Here is a 23,378-nt window from a genome sequence, read left to right on the forward strand (position 1 = left end):
AAACTCCCCTAATGGGAAAAGATGCAGACACCCAATCCAGGAGACACAGAGAACTCCCATCTAAATCAGCAAAAGCAGGGAAACACTAAGGCATATTGTAATACAATTTGCAAAACACAAAAATAAAGAAAGAATCTTGAAAGCACCAAGGGAAAAGAAATCCCTAACCTCAAAGGAGGAAACTGGTTAGCAACCGATTTCTCCACAGAAATTTAGCAGGTCAGAGAAGAGTGGCATGGTATATTCAACGTGCTGAATGAGAAAATATGTAGCCAAGAATACTCTATCCAGCAAGCCTCCATTCAGAAGAGAAGGAGAAATGAAAAGTTTCCAGGACAAAAAAACAAACAAACAAACAAAAAACCTAGAGGAGTTCATGACCACTAACCAGTCCCACAATAAATATTAAATGAGACTTTTCAGTGGGAAAAAAATTCTAAAACTGTCAAAGACTAGCAACAAACAGAGAGAATCTCAGGAATCAGTGAAAAAAAAAAACAAGCAAAAAAAATAGCACTAAGTACATATCTATCAATAATTACTCTGAATGTAAATGAACTAAATTGTAAAAAAAAAAAAAAAAAAAAAGACCCAACTGTAGACTGACTACAAGAGACTCATTTTAGGCTTAACATCACATGAAGATTGAAAGTGAGGGGTTGGAGGAACAATTTAACATGCAAATGAATATTTCAAAAATAAAAGCCAGAGTAGCAATACTTCCATCAGACAAACGAGATCTTAAAGACTGTAAAAGAGATAAAGAAGGGCAGTATATTATAATAAAGAGGACTACCCAACATGAAGATCTAACATTGTATATATTTATGCCCCCAACTTGGGAGCACCAAATATATAAAAACAATTAATAACAACCATAAAGGAACTCAGTGATAACAAAGCAATAACAATAGGGGACTTTAACATCACATTCCGAGCAATGGACAGATCACCTAACACAGAACACATCACAAGGAAATAATGGCCTCGAATGACACACTGGCCGAGATGGACTTCACAAATATCCTCAGATCGTTTCACCCTAAAGCAGCAGAGTACACATTTTTTGCAAGTGCACATGGGACCTTCTCCAGAATAGATCACATACTGGGTGGGAGAGGAATGGGTAAATAGGTGATGGTATGAAGAGAGAACTTGCTGTGACGGTCTCTGGGTGTTGTGTTTAAGAACTGAATCACTAAATCGTACACCTAAAAATAATATCACAATGTATGTTAACTAGGATTTTAAATAAACTAGAAAAGAAAAGAAAATGAATTATTGAATCCCTATATAGCACACCTGAAGCTAATATACATTAATATACCGGAATTAACATTTTTAAATGAATTTTACCATAAAAAGTAAAGTCTCTAGGAATTCTTGTAAGAACCTACAGCAAATAAAGAAATATTTATACTATTTGCTAATACATGGTAATAAAAACAGTGAGAATGGGATTCAAAGAGCTGAAAACCAAGAAACAGACACTATAAAAAAAAAAGGGAGAAAGGGGTGGGAGGGAGGGGGGAGGGGCAGAGAAAGGAAAAGAGAGAGAGAACCTTCAGCAGGCTCCATGCTAGCTTCAAGCCCGACACAGGGCTTGATCTCAAGAGTCTGAGATCATGACCTGAGCTGAAATCAGAAGGTGGATGCTTAAATATCTGAGCTACGCAGGGTTCCCTCACCCCCCTATCCCCCGCCAAGAAACAGACTCATAGCCATAGAGAACCAACTGATGGTTACCAGAGGGGAAGTGGCTGAGGAATGGGTTAAATGGGAGCTGTTAAATGGCCTCCTGATGTGATGAGCACCAGATGTTCTATGAATTGTGGAATCACTAAATTCTATACCTGAAACTAATATTACACTGTATGTTACCTAACTGGAATTTCAATAAAAACTTAGAAAGGAAAAAAGATCAACAAGAACCTATAACATTTGAAATATGAGCCACTTTTTTGTCACCCACTCAACTCATTGCAACAGAAACTCCAATGCTAGTAGGTGCAGAAAATATGAACTATTGAGTAGACGCAAGATGAAAAAGAAAATCTGCATAGGTAAGTAGAAGACCTGTTTCATCTGATCGTAGGAATTCAGCTAGATAGCTATCAAATCATTCTGAACACCTGATAACTCATCTGGTGATCTAAGAAAATAGCTGCAACTCTACAAAAGTGACAACTTTCTGCAACGCCGAAGGTGCAGAGAGGTGAATCTGAGGTGATACATGAGAAGATAAACCCCAGGGGTAGGCAGCTTCTGGCAGCCAGCTGCTGAAAAGTGGTAGGGTAGCAGAGCACAAAATCAGAACTTTTTGAAGTCTGCTCTGGGGAAGGATCTCCTGGCCTGAGAGCTACTCAGGTGGTGAAGCAGGGGCAGAATCCTAGGTGAGGTCATAGGCTCCTTGGGGGTCACAGGAAGACTGGGGGTGCTGTAGTGTGAAGGAGTTCCGGGGCATAGGTGTGGGGGATACTGGGCATAATCAGCAAGTCCAGGAGCGGGCCGGCAGCTCAGGGTGGCCATAAACCACGAACCCTGCACAGAATGCATGCCCAATCTCCAAGCAGGGGCCCAACAAGTAGCAGAACCAGTGAGATGCCCTTCCCTCCCCCAGGAGGAGTAGCATGTATGGGAGCGCCATGGAGTCTGCGTGGTTTGGAGACTCAAAACAGGGGTCATGTGCCTGAGATAGAAACAGTCACAGTCTGGGTGAACACGGAGTGTGGACAGGGACCTGGGAGACAGGAGTGAGTGTATGCTTTTCCCTGAGGGCGCACTGAACAGTGGGCTCATGAGCTCTTGGCTCCAGGGCTGGAGACTGGGAGGCCACCATTTGCACGCCCATCCCCTGAAGCTGTGCAGAGAGCCTTCAGGGAACAAAAGCCACCTAGAGCAATCCTGAGCACATGACTTAGCCTGGCCCCCTGGCAAGGGTTCTGGGCCAAAGACACCTGAGAATCAGTGCAACCAACCCCTCCCCCCAGAAGTTCAGCAGGAACATCCAGCCAAGACCAAGTCTACCAAACACAGACCTGCAAAACTCAGGCACTAGGGGAATATAGCATATAGAATGCACGGGTGTATTTTTATCTCCCCCCTACAAATATTTAGTCTTTCAATTTTATTTTTCCTCTATTTTTCTCAACCAATTTGTTACTTTATCAACTTTTTAAAAATCTTTTTTTAATTTTCATTTTTACGGTTAGTTCCATTCTACCCTTTCATTGTATTTAATTTTATCCTATATATATATATACACACATATATACGTATACATATATATCCTTTGTGTGTGTGTGTGCGTATATATGTGTGTGTGTATATATATATATATATATATATATATACACACACAGGATTATTTTTCCTTTCTTTAAAATTTTGGGATGCACTTTCTTCTAATATACAGAAATACACCCAGAATCTAGTGTATGGCTCTATTCTCTTCACCTGTCTGATCATATTCACTCTTTTTGTTTTGTTTTGTTATTCTTTTATTTTATTTTTTCTGTTTAGTTAAAGTCTTCCTTAAATTTCATTTTTACACTTACATGTTCAAGAGATTTAACTTTATTTTTGTATATATTTTTCATTCCAATGAGAATAGAGACCCTGAGGAAAAGAGAGATAAATAAGTACTGGATCAGCAGGGGAGAGTTCGAGAGATAAGTGATGCCACAAAGCAAAACAGTATTAGAAACACTGGAATCCCAGAAGAGCCGGAAAGAGAGAGGGGCAAAAGGTACATTGGAGAAAATTATAGCAGAGAACCTTCCATAATGTGGAGAAAGAATGAGGTATCTATGTTCAAGAGTCATAGAGAATCCCCTCAAAATCAATAAAAATAGGACAACAGCCTGACCTATAATAGAGAAACTTACAAATCTCAGAGACCAAGAGAAAACCCTGAAAGCAGCTCAGGACAAGAGGTCTGTAACCTGCAAAGGTAGAAACATTAGACTGGCAACAGACCTATGCACAGAGACCTGTGAGGCCAGAAAGAACTGGCATGATATATTCAAGGTGTGAGATGAGAAAAATATGCAGCAGCTAGGATCTCGATCAAAATAAAAGGAGAGAGAAAAAGTTTCCAGAAACTAAAAGTTTTTGTGATCACCAAACTTGCCCTACAAGAAGTATTTTAAAAGATCCTTTAAGCAAAGAACAAGCCCCAAAGTCACGTAGGCCAAAAGGGAACAGAAACCATATACAGAAACAGTAACGTTACAAGTAACACTATGGCACTAATTTCATATCTTTCAACAGTTGCCCTGAATGTGAAGGGACTAAATGCCCCAATCAAAAGAAACAGGTATCAGACTGGACAAAAGAGCAAGCCTCATTGATATGCTGTCTACAAGAGCCTCATTTTAGACCTAAAAATACCTCCGGATTGAAATTGAGGGTGTGGAGAACTATTTATCATGCTAATGGACATCAAAAGAAAACCGAGGTAGCAATCTTTATAGCTGACAAATTAGATTTTAAACCAAAGATGTTAATAAGAGATGAGAAAGGACAGGAATATCCAAATTTTTTACACCACATCATGATTAAAAAGTCTATGCAATAAGATCTAACAATTGTAATTTTGATATCCCTAACATGGCAGCAGCCAGTTGCACAAGCCAATTAATAGCAAAGTTAAGGAAACACAACACCTATAATCACAATAATAGTAGAGGACTTTAACACCCCCCTCACTGCAACAAACAGATGGATCATCTAAGCAGAACACCAACAAGGAAACAAGGGCTTTAAATGACACGTTGGACCAGATGGACTTAACAGATCTATTTAGAACATTTCATCCTAAAGCAACAGAATACATTCTTCTCAAGTGCACATGAAACATTCTCCAAAATAGATCACATAAAGGGTCACAAATGAGGTCTCAACCACTACCAAAAGATTGGGATCATTCCCTAGATATTTTCACAACACAATGCTTTGAAACTGGAACTCAGTCACAAGAGGAAACTTGAACTCAAATACGTGGAGGCTAAAGAGCATCCTACTAAAATAAGGATTGGGCCAATCAGGAAATTAGAGATTAAAAAAAACTCCGTGGAAATAAACGCAAAAGAAAACACAACTGTTCAAAGCCTGTGAGATGTGGCAAGGGCGGCTATTAGAGGGAAGTATAGAGCAATACAAGCCTTTCTTAAGAAACTAGAGGTTTCAAATACACAACCTATTCTTACACTGAAAGGGGAAATAACACAAATCAAACCTAAACCCAGCAGAAGAAGAATAACAAAGATTAGAGCAGAAATCAATGAACTAGAAACCTAAGAACAGTAGAACAGATCAACAGAACCAAGGTGGTTCTTCGAATGAACTAATCAGATCAATAAACCCCTGGCCAGACTTATCCAAAAGAAAAGAGAATGGACCCAAATGAAAAAAAAAAAAAAAAGAAAGAAAAAAACAAGAATGAAAGTGGAGGGATCACAACCAACACCAAAGAAACACACATAATTATAACAGCATATTATGAGGAACTATATGCCAAAAATTGGGCAATCTGGAAGAAATGGATGCATCCCTGGAGAAGTATAAACTACCAAAACTGAAAAAGGAAGAAATAGAAAAACTGAAGAGCCATAACCACAAAGGAAATAAAAAACCCCCCAACAATCAAGAGTCCAGGGCCAGATGGCTTCCCAGAGGAATTCTACCAAACATTTAAAGAAAAATTAATATCTATTCTTCTGAAGCTATTTCCAAAAATAGAAATGGAAGGAAAACTTCTAAACTCTTTCTATGAGGGATCCCAAAACCAGACAAAGACCACACTAAAAAGGAGAATTCTAGAACAATATCCTGATGGAACATGGATGCCAAAATTCTCACCAAGATACTAGGATCCAATAGTACATTAAAAGGATTATTCCCCACGACCAAGTGCGATTTATTCCTCGCCTACAGGGATGGCTCAACATCTGCAAATCAATCAAAGTGATACACCACATTAATAAAAGAAAGAACAAGAATCATATGATCCTCTCAATAGGTGCAGAAAAAGCATTTGACAAAGTACATTCTTCCTTCTGATTACACTGTTCACAGTGTAGGGATAGAGGGAACAGACCTCAGTATTATAAAAGCCATGCATAAAACCCAAAGGCAACCATCATTCTCCATGGGGAAGAACCGAGAGCTTTTTCCCTAAGGTCAGGAACACGGCAGGGATGCCCGCTATCACCACTGCTGTTCAACATACTACTAGAAGTCCTAGCCTCAGCAATCAGACAACAAAAAGAAATATAAGGCATCTAAATCAGCAAGGAAAATGTCAAAGTTTCAGTCTTTGCAGACAACATGATACTGTATGTGGAAAGCCCAAAAGACCCCACCCCAACATTGCTAGAACTCATACAGGAATTGGGCAAAGTGGCAGGATATAATACCAATGCACAGAAATCAGTTGCATTTTTAGACACTAACAATGAGACAGCAAAAAAGAGGAAAAGAGGATTTAAGGAGTCAATCCCATTTGTAATTGCGCTCGAAATCATGAGATGCCTCGGAATAAACCTAGCCAAAGAGGCAAAAGACCTGTACTCAGAGGACTAGAGAACTCCCATGAAAGAAACTGAGGAAGACAGAGAAATGGAAAAAGGTTCCACGCTCATAGGCTGGAAGAACAAATATTGTTAAAATGTCTATGCTACCTAGAGTAATCTATACATTCCATGCAGTCCCTATCAAAATACCATCCACTTTTTTCACAGAGCTGGGACCAATAATCCTAAAATTTGGATGGAACCAGCAAAGACCCCAAATAGCCAAACGACTATTGAAAAGGAAAACCAAAGCTGGGGCCATCACAATTTCAGACTTTAAGCTCTGTTACAGAGCTGTAATCATCAAGACAATATGGTGATCAGACACAGAGATCAAAAGAACAGAATAGAGAACCCAGAAATGGACCCTTGACTCTATGGTTAACTAATCTTTGACAGAGCAGGAAAGGATATCCAATGGTAACAGTCTCTTCAACAAGTGGTTTTGAGAATATTGGACAGCCACATGCAAAAGAATGAAACTGGGCCATTTTCTTACACCACACACACAAATAGAAAGACCTAAATGCGAGACAGGAAACCATCAAAATCCTGGAGGAAAAATGCATGCAGAAATCTCTTTGACCGTGGCTGCAGCTCTGGCCAGAGCCCGCTCTCCAAGGGCAAGGGAAACAAAGGCAAAAATGAACTATTGGGACTTCATCAAGATAGAAACAAACAAACAAAACTTTTGCACAGCAAAGGACTCCGTGGACAAAACCCAAAAGACAGCCTACAGGATGGGACAAGATATTTGCAAATGTCTTATCAGATAAAGGGCTAGTATCCAAAATCTATAAAGAATGTATCAAACTCAAGGCCCAAAGAATAAAGAATCCAATCAAGAAATGGGCAGAAGACAGGAACAGACATTTCTCCAAAGAAGACATACAAATGGCCAACGGACACATGACAAATGCTCCACATCACCAGCCATCAGGGAGATTCACGTCAAAATCACAATGAGATACCACTTCACACGGGTCAGAAGGCCTAATTAACAAGTCAAGAAACAACACATGTTGGCGAGGATGCAGAAGAAGGAGAACCCTCTTGTGGTGGGAATGCAAGTCAGTGCAGCCACTCTGGAAAACTGTTGGAGGTTCCTCAGAAAGGTGAAAATAGAGCCACTCTATGACCCAGCAATTGCAATACTGGGTATTTACCCAAAAGTTACAAATGTAGTGAATAAAGGGACACTTGTACTCGGATATTTATAGCAGTGATGGCCACAATAGCCAAACTATAGAAAGAGCTGAGATGTTCACCAAAAGGTGGATGGACAAAGATGTGGTGTATATATACAATGGACTATACCACTCAGCCATCAGAAAAGTGCAATCTTGCCATTTGCAATGATGTGGATAGAACTAGAGGATATTATACTACGTGAAATACGTCCATCAGAGAAAGGTAATTCTTATGACCTCACTCATATGTGTTATTTAAGAAACAAAACAGAGGAACATAGGAGAAGAGCGGGAAAAAAATTATTAAACAAGACAAAATCAGAGAGGGAGAAAAGCCATGAGACTTTTCATCATAGGAAACAAACTGCAGGTCACTGGAGGGGAAGTGTGTGGGGGAATGGGGTGCCTGGGTGATGGACATTGAGGAGGGCATGTGGTATAATGAGCACTGGGTATTGTGTGAGACTGATGAATCACAGACTTCTTCCTCTGAAACCAATAATACATTAGATGTTAATTAATTGGACTTAGATAAAATTAACATCAAAAACAAAAGTCCTTGGGCAGCCCGGGTGTTGAGCGGTTTAGTGCCGCCTTCAGCCCAGGGCGTGATCCTGGAGACCTGGGATCAAGTCCCACATCTGGTTCCCTGCATGGAGCCTGTTTCTCCCTCTGCCTGTGTCTCTGCCTCTCTCTGTCCCCTCTCTGTGTCTCTCATGAATAAATAAAATCTTAAAAAAAAACAAGAGTCCTCAACAAAATGCAAGGAAGCCAAATACAGGAATATGCAAAAGAAATCATACACCAAGGAAATCTGGGATTTATCCCAGGAATGCAAAAGGTGCTTTAACAGTTCCAAACCAATTATTACTACACCCTATACCAAGAGATTGAAAAACAAAGACCGCATGATTATCTCAATAAACGCAGAAAATCATTACAAAGTCCAATACCCTTGTGATAAAAATACTCAGTAAACTACTAATAGAAATGAACCTCCTCAAATGGATAAAAGGCATCTGCAAAAACCCCACTGCTGACGGCATACTTTATGGTTAAGACTAAATGCTTTCTTTGTAAGACAACAAAGGAGAATAGGACATCGATTAGGACATGCACCCTCAACGCGTCTCTTCAACAGTTGTACTGAAGGTTCAAACCAAATGACTAGCCAAGAAAATAAGATAAAGAAATCCACGTTGGAAAGGAAGACATCGCACTATTTCAATGGAGAGGTGACAGGATCCTATGTAGAGAAAAACCCTGGGAATTCACTAGAAAATATACAATACACAAGTGCAATAAACAATCCAGAATGAAATTAAGAAAACAATCCCCACTATAGCACCATCAAAAGAACAAAATGCCTCATCAATTTCACAAGGAAAGAGTAAAGTCTGTACTGGGGAAACTACAAAACATTGCAGGAAGATACTTTAAAATTTCTAAAAGGAAGACACCTCATATTCATGGATTTAAACAACATTGTTGTAATAGTAATTCTCCACAAATTGATACACAGTCCAACACCATCTCCTTCGCTATCACAATCCCAGCGGACCCTTTTACAATGGATTGACAAGCCAGTCTCAAATTTGTATAGATATTTCAAGGGACCTAAAAGTAGTCCAACAACCTTTATATAACTTTGAATAAAAATGGAGGAATTACACTGATTGATTTTAAAAATAACTACACTGCACCGGGTGTTGTCTGTAAGTGATGAGTCACTACGTCCTACACGTGAAACTAATATTACACTGTATGTTGACTACTGGAATTAAATAAAAGTCGGAAGAGGAAAACTAATGATAAATTACAGTAATCACGAGGAGCGTGACACAGGCACAGAGATAAGCATATGGAGCCCACAGAATAGATTTTAGAACCCAGAATATTCTCACACACTGATGGCTGATTCATTTTTTTTTAATTTTTTATTTATTTATGATAGTCACAGAGAGAGAAGGAGAGAGAGAGAGAGAGGCGGAAGAGACACAGGGCAGAGGGAGAAGCAGGCTCCCAGCACCGGGAGCCCGATGTGGGATTCGATCCCAGGTCTCCAGGATCGCGCCCTGGGCCAAAGGCAGGCGCCAAACTGCTGCACCACCCAGGGATCCCTGATGCATTTTTGACAAGGAAATGAACACTCTTTTTAATCTCTCAAGCCATATGCAAAAACTACTCAAAATGGACCAAACATCTAAATGAAGAAGGAAGGCACAAGTAATGACAACAGGGAACAGCAATTTGAAAAGAAGCAAAACGTCTGTGAAACGGGTTTCAGTTTTGCTGCTGCTCCAGCTGAGCTGTTCCTTCAGCTCCGGGAGTCGTCCCGGAAAGGTGCTGCTGTGGCCACGGAATACAGCCACGGGATCAGTATAAAGGCCTTCCTGGATGAACTTGTCCAGAGGGGTCGTGAAGTGACTGTGCTGACATCTCAGCTTCCATTCTTCTTGGTCCCGACAAACAACCTGCTAGTAAGTTGGAGACATACCCTACATCTTTGGCGACAAAGGATACTGAGGTTACTCTGACGCAACTGGCCAATAGATGGACACGTGATCTCCCCAAACATACATTTTGGCCCCCTTTTGCACTAATGCCAGAAACCCTTTGGAAATGTGCTGGTTGTCTTGATAAACTGTACAGATGCGTCTTTAAACGAGAACCTCATGACAAAACGACAAGGATCAGAGTTCAAGGTCATTCCTGCCGACGCTGTCGGACCCTGCGTGAGCTGTGGCTGAGCTCCTGAGAATACCTCTAGTGTACAGGCTCCGGTTCTCTGCAGGCCACGCGTTTGAGAAACACCGTGGAGGACTTCCTCTCCCTCCCTCCTAGTAGCTCTTATTCGGTCAGAATTAACTGATCAAATGACATTCATGGAGAGAGTGAAAATACGTGCTCTACGTGCTTTATTTTGACTTTTGTTTCCAAACATTTAATGAGAGGAGTTGGGATCAACCTAAGACAGTGAAGTCTTAGGGAAGTCATGGTTTTTATTCTTTTTCTATTTAAATATTTTACTTATTTATTTGAGAGAGAGAGAGAGAGAGCGCCCAAGCATGGGGAGCAGCAGGCCAAGGGAGAGGGAGAAGCAGGCTCCCTGCTGAGCAAGGAGCCCGATGCTGGACTCAATCCCAGGAGCCTGGGATTATGACCTGAGCCAAAGGCAGACGCTTAACCCATTGAGCCACCCAGGCTCTCCTCAGTCATGTCTTTAATTGGTAGCATGAAATCTTAATTCTCCTAGTGCCTAGGAAGGTGACTTTGTACAACCTCAACGGAAATTGTCTTTTAAAAGTCAAATGATGGAATGAAAATATGAAGTGATCTCTCAAGCTCACAAATACTATGGAATGCTTAAATTATAAGGTCAGGTAGAATCCTGTGGTCCGTCGCTAATACAGAACGCTCCCAAGAAGTATAACCTACAAACGGAAGCACTGAGGAGTCTTTGAGCAATCGCACATGCATTCTTGTTTCTTTGTGTGTGACAGGCTGCACTGTAAGGAGGAGTTTTAGGTCCACAGCAATATTAAGTAGAGCTTCACCTTATATGCCCTGGCGCCTCACGTGCATTGCTCCTGTATTATCCGCATCCCGCAGCAGAGGAATACAGAGTGTGTTACAACTGAGGAAACCGTATCGACAGATCATTATGCTCCAAAGTCCATAGTTCATGTGAAGGTTCATTCTTGGGGTTGTACATTTGATGAGTCTGGAAATAGTTGTAATATTATGTATCCACCACTCTATTTTACAGAGTAGTTTCAGTGCCCTAAACATTCTCTGTGCCCTTCCTAGTCATTCTACATATAAATTCTATTATCCTTTTTTCATCTTCAATAGAAAGCATTAGGGATTTCATGAACTACCGTTATCAAAGAAGACCTGTAGACTTAGGATGTACATATTTCTAGCACAACTGTCTATGGAGCATTGAAGGAAATTGTGTCCTCCTTGTTTTAGTTTCACTTAAAAATTAAACAGAGTTGCCAAATTATCTGAAGGACTCCTCCACAATTGAAAGTCTGGACTCCCAGACTCAGGAGCCTATAAGTTGAAGTTTCTAATGACTACATACATATTCCTTAAGTAAGTACTTAAATTTTGTTCAAGTATGGACACACATGTTATTAGTCTATATTTTTTTCCAAAATTATGGCTTTCCATTAAAGAAAAAAAATGAGCTAAGATTAAGGGTGAACATGCCTATTTCCAGACATTATGATAATTTCCAGCCCCCTTTTTAAAAAAGATTGTATTTATTTATTCATGAGAGACACAGAAAGAGAGGCAGGGACCTAGTCCGAGGGAGAAGCAGGCTCCTCGAGTTCCCAGCTGCTTTGATAAATATTTTTATTTAATGCACAAATATTATTAAGCTCTTAACATGAACCAAATAGAGTAATGGCCATACCCTCAAAACCTCACAATATACTTGGAAAATCTAGAATCAAATAGCTTGCTAAATTATAGACAGTAGACTAGAGTACTCGAGGGAAAAGTGTTTCCATGAGTGTGGGTAGGGCTCATTGATTGAGGAGTTGAAATCAGTTTTTACATTTGCATTTGTTACTTTAACAGCTTCACGGAATACATAAATCCATGTTAAATATTTTAGCGGCTTAGGTTTAATGAGTCTGTTGCACTTTTTCTTTGTGTATATGTTTATAAACAATATACATATTTACATATTTTTATTTTCAAACCACAGACACTTTTAAACACTTTTGGCTAAGTCATTTCAAGCTCCTTTCAGAAAATTACCTGGTATATTCACATACAATATTCCTGTTTCCTCTACCTTTCGCTTGCTCTTTCTCCCGTCAGGAAGACCCACTACAATATCGGAGATAATGAGGAAAGCTGATACATACTGGGATTTGGAATTTCCTCGCCCACTCCTCCACATTTGTCGGAGGCCTCCACTGCAAACCTCCCAAACCCCTGCTGACGGTAACCTGTATCTGTTTGTTTTGCTTTGTTTACTTTTTACTTTGCGTTGTCAGTAGAAATGATTCTGTACCCTTTATTCAGAATGTCTGATTACAGTGAGAAAGATATGGGAAGCTGGGTAAAATGACCTGATGATTAGAAATGTAAATATTTCAATATCATTACAATAATGTGAATTTCATTATTATTGCAAAATAACATTATACCTGGAGACCTTGGGAATAGGGTTCGGTTAAGTTAAGGCCTTCATTATCCTACACACAAGAAAGTATCAATCATTCATTCAGAGAATATTCTTAAAGTGACTAGCATAGTTCAGACGTAAGTGCTGGATATTCAGAGAACAGCGTAGACACAAATGTCCACCCATATGCACCTGACATTCTACTTGGAAAGAATTTAAGCATGTGATTAAAACTATGTGAGAAGTGTTATAATAAGGAAAAACCACAATACTGAAGAACACCTAGCAGGGATCATTTAAAGTACCTCATACCATTGCTACCTGACATCTGAAGGATGTGCAGTTGTAAGAGGAAGAGATGGGGAGAGAGGAAGACTACAAAAAATAAATCAGGTAGAGTAATAATGACATTTCCTGAGAAGTCTGAGTTCTGTCTGGTAGAAAGAGGCTGAATAAAGAGGCAGATGATGCTAGAGAAGTATGTGAGAGGCAAAGAATTACGAGGATTTTGAAGTATCTACTAAGGGCATTAGGGAGCTAAGGAAAAGGAGAAAAGGGGTGTGAAAAAGGAAAGATACGATCAGATTTGCTTTTTCAAAAGGCTCTCAAGACGCGATCACTGGATTGGACAGCAGAGGGGCAAGAGTGAAAAAGAACCAGTTAGGAGGTCGTTGCAAGAGTTCAGGTAACATGACAGAAGAACAGGCATTAAACATATGACTATGCCTACTCTTTACAATGCCAGATAGCCTCATATTTCTATCCAATGAGATAACTACTTAACATTTACAAAATTTTGAAACTCATTTCTCTGGCGCATATTGATACAGAAGGATATTAAGTGCCGTCAGATTTGTTACTATTATGTTATTAATAACCCAAACTGTCAGACTAATTTGATATGATTCCTCCATTAAATAAGAACTGGTTTCCAAAAGATAAAGATGGCATTTTCTAGCACAGCCATAGAGAATAGATATTCTGTGCAGTACTTAAGAGTAAATGTGTAGTTTGGCAACCAGATGAGGGCATTGAAACGCTCAGAGTATTCGGTAAGAGTTTAAGGCTCTTAACCAGTATTCTAGCTTACAGGGAAGACCATTCCCCAATAATATTGCGTGTGCCTAAGAAAATTGGCAGCCAAACCCAAAATTACTTGGCTTCTTTACAGCCTTAAAATAATTCCTCATCTGTGATCCCAGACCTTTGACATTTAGAGCATAAATGGATTAGCTTTTATTGGAGTAAGTCCGTATACCATATACCAAACCTGTGTGAAATTTCAGTAAAGATCCCATAGGGAAACACCGTTCTAGATATCATAGCTTCCTGTCAGTCAGCATGATCAAAGAGAAAATGGGCATTGGCGTGTATAATAAGGATTATACATTCTGCACACTTGTTACATTTCTACACTTCTCTCTGAAAACTCCCTAGAGACTAAAATTACAAAGTGATGCTGTTAGTACATAGAATGATATTCCTTATGAGAGAAAGAGTCTATATGTTTTAAACTGATGGCATATCTTTAAGATACTAATAGACAATAAGCATCCTTTACTCAACTCTTAATTGACCTATTAAGAGATCTTTTTTGTCTACCATTTGAGGGCAACAACATAAAACTGAAATCTTGTTCAAGGGTTAATGCAATTCTCTTGATTACAAATTATTTAGGCCACCTGTGGAAACTTTCACAAGGGTAAGGCCGAGTAAGATTAGGGAAAGTGCTATGCAATCTAACCTATTCTTGAGGAGATGTCCCCTTCACACTAAGATAAGGTGACAACATCAGTAGATGGAAAAGAGGACGGGAAGAAGAAGAGGACAAGGAGAAGGATGAATAGATGTATAATCATAATATTATACCAGGTAGCTGCTGTTATTAAGTTGCAAAATAAGATCCGATTCCAAGTCAATGATTGTGAAGCCTTGTCTAATATTCTTTAATATATAAATAAATTCTTCTTCCAAACGACTTGCTTTCCATTAATTATTAGGATCCCAGGATATTTCCATACTCTCCATTTAAGAAATAAGACATTGGAAAATTGCAATAAGAATCTTTAAATGTGGGATCCCTGGGTGGCGCAGCGGTTTGGTGCCTGCCTTTGGCCCAGGGCGCGATCATGGAGACCCCGGATCGAGTCCCATGTCAGGCTCCCGGTGCATGGAGCCTGCGTTCTCTCTCTGCCTGTTGTCTTTGCCTCTCTCTCTCTCTGTGACTATCATAAATAAATAAAATTAAAAAAAAAAAAAAAGAATCTTTAAATGTGCTTATGCACTTTGGGGTGCCTGGGTGGCTCAGTCAGTTAAGCAACCGCCTCTTGATTGTGGCTCAGTCTGTGATCTCAGCATCATGAGGTGCTGAGTGTGGGAACCTGCTTAGGATTCTCTCTCTCCCTCTCCCTCAGCCCCCTCCCACCACTCATGTGCATGCTTGCTCTCTCTCTCTCTCTCAAAAAAAAAAAGTCTATACATTTTGACTTCATAATATGCACATATAAAACTATACAGAGAAAAATAATCAAAATGTGCAAAATGTATATATTTTTCACACCAAGGATAAACGTGGATGGAGACTAGGGAGTGAATCTTACTTCCTTTTTTATTCTCTTTCAAGCTTTTCCAAATGTTCTTTCAATAAACCCATGTTATTTATTTTTAGAAGAATGTTATAGAATGAGAACGACTAGTCTAAGTCAGTGATGAACCGAAGGAAAGATTATAGGGAGCTATAGAGAAGCATCTTCTACAGCATGGTTGAAGAAGGCTATCAGCAGGGAGCTAATGAGACAAAACATTGAACATAGGTAACTATCAATGTTGCTACAGGTTACTGACTCCCAGAGATCACGAGGATGCCAAATGTTAGTCATAGGAGAGTAGAGTGACCATATGTGAAACTAATATCATTAGGGTGGAATTATACTTTTTAAAAGATTGTATGTATGTACGTATGTATGTATGTATGTATGTTTGTATTTAAGCAGGGGGTGGGCAGAGACAGAGGGAGAGAGAGAATCCCAAGCAGACTTCCTGCTGAGGGCAGGATCCTATGGGGGGGGGGGTGACCTCACGACACTGAGATCATGACCTGTGCTGAAATCAGGACTGGAACACTTAAATGACTGAACCACCCAGGCACCCCTGGGTAGAATTCTACCTTTGAAGAAGTCTCTGGACACCATATAGTCTACAAGGTCAACGTTTGAAACTTTTTTTTATTCTATTTTTTTTAAAAAAGCTTTTAGAGAAGCTATACAACAATGAGAAAGAATGAGAAAGCATACTCTTTGTATTGGAAGGATTAATCATTATTTTCCAGAGAGAAAATAAGAAATAATGAATTTAAAACAGAGAGACCAAAAGGAAACAAAACGAAACCAAAAAGGTAAGTGTAGTATTGACAAGATATCCAGGAAATTTTGGCTCCTTTCCATTTGTTTCTCTTCTTTCTTTATTTCTTCTTTCCTTTTTTTTTTTTTTTTTTTTTTTTTTTGGTAGGAGAGTGCATTGAGCAATGAGGAATTATTCTAGCATACAAAGTAGTAAATATTCTTAAATTGGCAAGGATCCGGGACTACAAGCCAGAATAATTACAAAACAATTCCAGTAGAACACGGCTTTACCAAGAGCTTTATATAGTCTGAATTGAGCTACTCAGGAGGGTGACCACATCTCTGCTAAGCCCTGCTGTACCTCTGCCACTGTGGTGCAAGTGCTACCCTGGGCACTCACTGTGGGGATGACCAGGGCCCCTCCCCTCACTGCCACTAATGCATAGCACATTCTAATGAGACACTAATTACACAAAATGATTTCAGGGCAAGAGATGTCATACTTAAGGAAGACAAAAATATGGTCATTGAAGTAAGTTACTATATATCTCTGAAGTGTCAATAGGAATCACAGGACTACTTTATGCAAATTCCAAAAAGAGAACCCAATTCGTGAATGACAGCACGTCTTAGCCTCTAATCCTTAAAGAGCGTTTTGAGAGGAGAGCTTGGGAAATGCTGGCAAAGTTTAAGGTTAGGTATAGATGATGAAGCTAAGAGAAAAAGGATATAACGTCATCTCAATCACAATATGATTTTTTTTAGTGCTCACAGTCAAAGAAATAAAATACCAATGACTAAAGAAAAGCAACTTTTCAGAAAACCTGCCTAGACTAAACACAAGTAGTTTAATAGGACTATAATAATAAAGAAGTAAAGGTGAGTTCATATCCTGCTGTGTGGCCTCCTTTCAGGAATCTATGTTAGTCATGATAACATTATAAAGAATCCAGGTATAATCCAACACATCTAAGAGCATTTCCTCCTTGACACTGCATACTGGCTCTCCTTTGTTTCTTGCTTGTACATACAAACACACACATCCACATAGAAACGCACACTCATTTGTACAAATATACTGATAAAGGAAATCAATCTCATATCAATTGTATACTCCAAAGGAAAGAGGATTAGATCTATTATAAATAACACTGATGAAAAGGGGATGGAGGCTCCTGAAAAGGTATTAATAGAATTACCATTTGGTCCAGCAATAAGACTTATGGGTCCATATCAAAAAAGAATTGAAATTAGGACACCCATCTTCCTGACATCGCTATTCACAAGAGCCACAAGGTAGAAACAACCCAAGTGTCCGTTGATGAAGAGATCAGTCGATGAAATGCCGTATATGCACACAATGGAATAATACTCAGAAGAAAATTTTAACATGTGCCATCATGAATGAACCTTAGGACTTTTTTTATGATTTATTAAAAATTTATTTCATGTAATAAATTATATAATTCACTTTTATTTTAAACAGTCTACACCAAAATATATTTTTTTGAAACATCTTTTCTTTTGGTAAAACGTACAGGGTAGCAGGCTGACATGAGCTTCAATTCTAGTAGGTAAAGTCCCCTCACAATTGTTACGGTGAAATGGGGCCATTTACAAAAAGACAATACTGTATGACACCAGTTCTAGAGGAATCTAGACTGGTCAGATTCATAAAAATAGAAAGGAGAATGATGGTTGCCAGGGAATGGTGAAGGGAGATATGGGGCATTATGCTATAATAGGTTTAAAGTTCCAGTTTTGCCAGAAGAGAAAGTTCTACAAAGTGAACATAGTTAACACTACTGATCTATATACTTAAGAATGCTTAAAATGGTAAATTTTATGTTATACCTATTTTACCACAATAAAAAATCCATTACTTTAATAACTCCTGCTAATACATGATTCAGTTGTTCGTAGCAATCTTTTCAAGAGTAGTTTCCACGCTGTTATTCTTTTATGATGGAGCAAATCTTTCCCCACAGGAAATGGAAGAATTTGCCAGAGTTCTGGAGAAAATGGGATTGTGGTGTTTACTCTGGGGTCAGTGGTCAGTAACATGACAGAAGAAAGGGTCAATGTGATTGCATCAGCCCTGCCCGGAGTCCACAAAAGGTTACATAAAGTACCTTATAGTGGACAACCACGGTAAAGGTTCCGGGGCGCCTGGGTAGCTCAGTGGTTGGGCGTCTGCCTTTGGCTCAGGGCCTGACCCAGGGTCTGGGGATCGAGTCCCGCATCACGCTCTCTGTGAGGAGCCCGCTTCTCCCTCTGTCTGTGTCTCTCATGAATAAATAAATAAATTTTTTTTTAAAAAAAAACCTCTGTAAAGGTTCTGATCATTCAAATTCCATGCATGAAAATGAAAGGTAAACTATTATGATAGCTCCAATTTATCTCAGGTATCAGTTTAAAAACCAAAATAGATAAAGCAGGTGCTAAAGTGGGTGATTTGATTGACAATAATTTTGGCATTAATATTGTAATCAAAAGAAATAGTGTCTAAGAGGTACAGTGTGAATTTTGGTATTATAATAGTATCAATGGCAAGTACAGAAATCATGAAATTTTGTTCTGTCATTCGTCCATTTTCTGAGGATTTCTGAGGGCTCTGTATACACCACCCATGTTCTCAGAAGGAAGGTAATTTTAATAGTAGTGTTAAGCAGGAAATCATAAAATCTGAAAGGCATCGGTCATGCAGTTTGGGCTTCCCAAGTAATCCAGGTCTCTCTTACTTCCCCTAAATTTTGGAATAGGCCTATTCAGTGTGTTTTTCAGGGTGCTGTTCAGAGAAAGGATGGCCATGGCTCACCAAACTATGTCTAGGTATGCATCCAGCCAGGATGATTTAGAAAAAAGAGAAAAAACGGCCTTAGGTACTGGGCCCTGCTAAGGTCTGAAGAGGTGGGGGGAAGCCCTTAGAGAGACCCTGTGCTTTAATCCATCAGGAGGACTCTGCTTCTAGGTCCCATATTCTTTCAGTTCCTGCCTATCTTGGAAGCTCTTTATCTCTCCTTCTATTCTGAATGAGAGCCTTGCTGGATACAGTATTCTTGGCTGCATCTCATTTAGGACCCTGAATATATCCTGCCAGCCCTTTCTGGCCTGCCAGGTCTCTGTGGAGAGGTCTGCTGTTAACCTAATATTTCTCCCCATAAAAGTTGTCTCTACCTGCTTTAAGGATCTTCTCTTTTTCTTTGGAATTTGCAAGCTTTACTATTAAATGTTGAGGTGTTGAGCGGTTTTTATTGATTTTAGGGGAGGATCTCTCTATTTCCTGGATCTGAATGCCTGTTTCCCTTCCCAGATTAGGAAAGTTTTCAGCTATGATTTGTTCAAATACATATTCTGGCCCTCTGGCCCTTTCGGTGCCCTCGGGAACCCCAATTAAACGTAGATTTTTCTTTCTGAGGCTGTCATTTATTTCCCTTAACCTATCCTCATGATCTTTTAATTGTTTGTCTCTTTTTTCCTCAGTTTCCCTCCTTGCCATCAACTTGTCTTCTATGTCACTCACTCGTTCTTCTACCTCTTAACCCTCATTGTTAGGACCTCTAGTTGGGATGGCATCTCATTTAATTGATTTTTAATTTCTGCCTGATTAGATCTAAATCCTGCAGTCATGAAGTCTCTTGAAGGACTCTGCTTCTAGGGACGCCCGGGTGGCTCAGTGGTTGAGCTTCTGCCTTGGCTCAGGGCATGATCCCGGGGTCCTGGGATAGAGTCCCATTCAGGCTCCCCACAAGGAGTCTGCTTCTCCCTCTACCTGTGTCTCTGCCCCTCTCTGTGTGTCTCTCATGAATAAACAAATAAAATCTTGTTTAAAAAAAGGAATCTGCTTCTAGTCCATAAGAATATTATCTTCCCCAGATTGAAGAAGAAGAGCATATAAAAAGGAATCAACCAGAAGCAAGCCTAGCATGGGAAAGTTTCAGATGCCTCTTCCCTATAAGATAAAATTATAAGTTGTGTCTAATATATAGAGAATACACATGGAGTTTCTGGTTTTTGTGAACTAATTTTTAGTTTTCTTACTGGGATAGTTTTCTCCTTATCACCCTAATTTGCTGAGAACCTGTAGTTACTTTAATATGTTAACCACTTATAAATTAGAATCCAGCTGATGAGGATTGCTGAGAATTCCAAAATCTATACCTAATTTATGGCACTGTACTTGGAAAGCACTTGGCTATAGGAAAACACATTAATCAATGCTGTCAAAACACTGTAACATATCCTTGAAACATTAGGAGTCAGTTAAAGAAAAGCATCCATTTCAACAGCTAGACGGCTATTTATAAAGTGACAAAATGCTCTTCATTTCTACATTTAAAGAATCTTCAAATCCAGCCATTTTGGTGACACTGGATCCATTTTCAAAATTACTGCTTGAAATTTTTCTTGGAAGTGGTCACTAATAATTAGTTATCTAAAAGAAGCTAAGCATACTTATAAAGCAGAAATGTATTAGTAATAAATTGTTAAATATCAGTTTTCATTCTAACAAATAACCGTGCTGATTTGGTAAATCAAAAGATGTAAAACTCTAATAAAATAATTTGTGGACCAAGTAGATATAAATAAGCTACTTCCCCCATCATTCAAAAAAGAATTAAATAGGAGAGAACTAGTATAATAGTTAAATGACACATCATTAGTAGTTTGCTACCTTTTCTGACTAGAATTATAAGGACTAAAATGTTTTATATTCTTTAAGTCGTCATTGATAGTCTCATTTGCCTAACCCTTGAGTATGAAACATTATGATTGCATTTATACTTGATTGAATATAAAAATAAGTACATGTAGTATGCCTCTTCCTATTACATGAGTATTTCATTGGTTTTCCTTATATAACATCTCTTGTCCTCGTTTCGTTATCTGTCATATGTCAGGCCTTTTTACTAGATGTCTCTCCATCTATTTAGATTCTAACATGCTATCACTTCAAAGTTTGACTCATGAAATAAGGTATTTTCTTTACCTTATAGGTTCTATGGTGATTTGATGGTAAGAAACCAGATACCTTAGGGCCAAATACTTGACTGTGCAAGTGAATCCCGCTGAATGACCTTCTTGGTAAGACTCTGGAAGAAAAATGCTGAAATAAGTAACAACCAACCAGACAATGATAGTTCCCCAGGAAAGAAAGACACTGAACATTTCCTTTCTCATCAAAAGCTTCAAAAATTAAAAAAAAAAAAAATTTAACAGCCTTATATATATTTCCCAGTCCTTGGGAGAAAGGATAAGATATAACAGTGGTATTTTATATAATTGTTAGCATTTTATTATACACAGTCACATTCCTGTGTAAAGAAGGAAGCTTCCTCTTACAGAGCATTTTCCAACACCTTTCTGGGTGGTGTCTCTGTCTCCTAATTCTCTGCTTATACCAACTCTTTTCCCCACTGTGGGGGTGTGTCAGGGGCCACTGAAAATTAGCATCTCCTTTTTTATTACCAGTGACTCTTTTCTATAGGAAAAAAAAAAAAAAACCCAGTCTTCCATAAAGTGATAACATATTTCATGATAAAGGACAGCCTTTCCTTCCTCTGATTCCTATGCCACTACCATCATACTTCCTGCTGCCTTGACGCAGTACTGGTCAGATTCAGCGGCTTCACTACTTAATTAAGAGAATATATTCCAACATGCCTCCAGATTAATACACACTCTTAAATATTTTTCAAGTCACAAGAAATGCACCGGTCTTCTCTGGAGCCTTCACTTACCTTTCCAGCCGAGTTAGTACCTCTTCTTTTAAAGAATGTCTGAAAGACATTCTAAGGCAGTTTGAAGTGTATACAAATCTGTTGTATAAATACACTGCCTCTTTCAAAGCCTTAGATTGTCCTACTCTGGTTGTATTTCTAAGACTTATAATCAACAATTTGCTGAAATTCACCCAATCCTAGGTCATCCAAAAACCAAAGGCTTTATAACTCATGGTGGAACCAACAGCATCCATGAGGCATCTGCCCCGGGATGCCCATGGTGGGCAGCCTTTGTTTGCTGATTCAACCTGATAACATTGTTCACAGGGGGGTTAAGGGAGCAGCTGTCAGACTGGACTTCAACACAATGTCTAGTGCAGAATTGCCCAATGCATTCAGGATGGTCATTAGTGACCTTTCCTGAGTATTGTAATTTTTTTCAATAGATAGAATTTATAGATAGGTTCTTCTGTCAATAGTGACTAGGAGTTTCATCCCATTCTTAAGGGGCTAATTTTGAAATTAGTAAAGTGAAATAACTGATCTTAAATCTACTTTTCTTTTCTTTTTTTTTTTTTTACTTTTATTTTCAACCATTTATTTCAAAGCTGTACTTTAACCTCATTGGTTTAATAGGCAACTACTCCCAAAGCGTAAAATAGTACAAGTAATTGTAAAAACGACACTTCTTTAAAAATATGATAGAACCCACAGAAAGTGAGAATGATGAATTGGAAGAAATACCATAGATTATATCAATTCAGAATCTAGAATTTCTGAAATTATAAAACTTTTTTACTGGAGGCGGGGCCAGAAGGCAGAAGAGTAGGGTCTGCGGGTCACCTGTCCCCACCAAATTACCTACATAACTTCAAATCATCATGAAAACTTACGAATTTGCCTGAGATTTAAAGAGAGAACAGCTGGAATGCTACAGTGAGAAGTTTGCGCTCTGATCAAGGTAGGAAGACGAAAAAAAGAAAAGAAAAGAAAGAAAGAAAGAAAGAAAGAAGAAAGAAAGAAAGAAAGAAAGAAAGAAAGAAAGAAAGAAAGAAAGAAAAAAGCATCCAAGGGGAGGGGCCCCGCGAGGAGCCGGGCTGAGGCCGGGGGAGTGTCCCCAGGACAGGAGAGCCCCGTCCCGGAGGAGCAGGAGCTGCACCGACCTTCCCGGGGAGAAAGGGGCTCGCGGGGAGTTGGAGCAGGACCCGGGAGGGCGGGGATGCCCTCGGGCTCCCGGACACTAACAGACACCTGCGCCCCGGGGAGAGCCCCTCACCCCGCGGCCGAGCTCCCTAAGGGCTGCAGCGCGCACGGCGGGGCCAGAGCAGCTCGGAGGGGCTCGGGGGCGGGAGCGCGATGCCAGCGGCGCAGGCCGGGATCCCAGAGGCCGGGGGCACAGC

General features: G+C 39.4%; 1 pseudogene; it reads left to right on the forward strand.

Annotated features, from left to right (window-relative positions):
- Nucleotides 1-9,994: 9,994 nt before the first annotated feature.
- Nucleotides 9,995-22,402, forward strand: LOC119876916 (annotated as a pseudogene).
- The last annotated feature ends 976 nt before the right edge of the window (nucleotides 22,403-23,378 follow it).

Source organism: Canis lupus, chromosome 13 (genome assembly GCF_011100685.1).
Source record: "Canis lupus familiaris isolate Mischka breed German Shepherd chromosome 13, alternate assembly UU_Cfam_GSD_1.0, whole genome shotgun sequence".
In the NCBI taxonomy this organism is placed as follows: Eukaryota; Metazoa; Chordata; class Mammalia; order Carnivora; family Canidae; genus Canis; species Canis lupus.